The sequence below is a fragment of the Mauremys mutica genome, chromosome 3, assembly GCF_020497125.1.
Source record: "Mauremys mutica isolate MM-2020 ecotype Southern chromosome 3, ASM2049712v1, whole genome shotgun sequence".
NCBI lineage: Eukaryota > Metazoa > Chordata > Testudines > Geoemydidae > Mauremys > Mauremys mutica.
The window spans coordinates 196,529,301-196,530,061 of record NC_059074.1 but is presented as its reverse complement, the minus strand read 5'-3'; positions in this window follow the sequence as shown (position 1 = coordinate 196,530,061).

Sequence of the window (761 nt, the reverse complement as noted above, 5' to 3'; positions counted from 1 at the left end):
TGCGGGGCCCCTATGTGGAAACGCTGATGATGTGGTGACAGGAGTGCGTGAGGATGGGGAGGTTACTGCTGTGATGCTGGGCCCCACATGGGGAGATGTTATTGGGCTGTGGAACAGGGTCAGAGCCATAATTAAGGCCCCGTGTGTGGCAATCCCAGCGTGCTGTGCCATCAGCCATAGGGACGGGTTCTTTGTATTGCCAATCCCGGGTGATCAAAACTCAGGAGTCAGAGCCCCAAAATCCTGAGATTCAGTTAAAACCCAGGAGATTATTTGTACCTAACACATGTTGGATTATTTTTGTCTGGTTCCTGAGCCTTTAGGGGGCACTCGGTGGGTGTGTTCGAGCTTTGCTCGGCAACTGGGAGGGTTAGCAACATGGGGGGGGGGGGGGATGGGGGGAGATTCGCTTCATCCCAGCAGCTGGGGCTTTAAGAAAGACGAGAACGAGCACGAGACTTGCAGTCGAATTGCCACAGTCCGCAGCAGCAACACGGGGCGGGAGAGCGATGCGGGGCCCTGCGTGTGGCGAAGCCGCCGCACTGTGACGGAGACACGGTGTGATAGAGCGAACTTTCCTCCCCCTCCCCCAAGTTCCCTTCACCCCCCCCCCCCCCCCCGCCTTCCCCGCCTTCAGGAGCCTCCGCAACCCTCTCCCCGTCGATGGACTCTTTTCATTGGCTAGGCAGGCGGGCTGAAAGGCGGGGCTTAGAGGGCCGCGGCGCCGACGCCTGCCCCCAGCCCGTGGCCGGCTTGCCGGG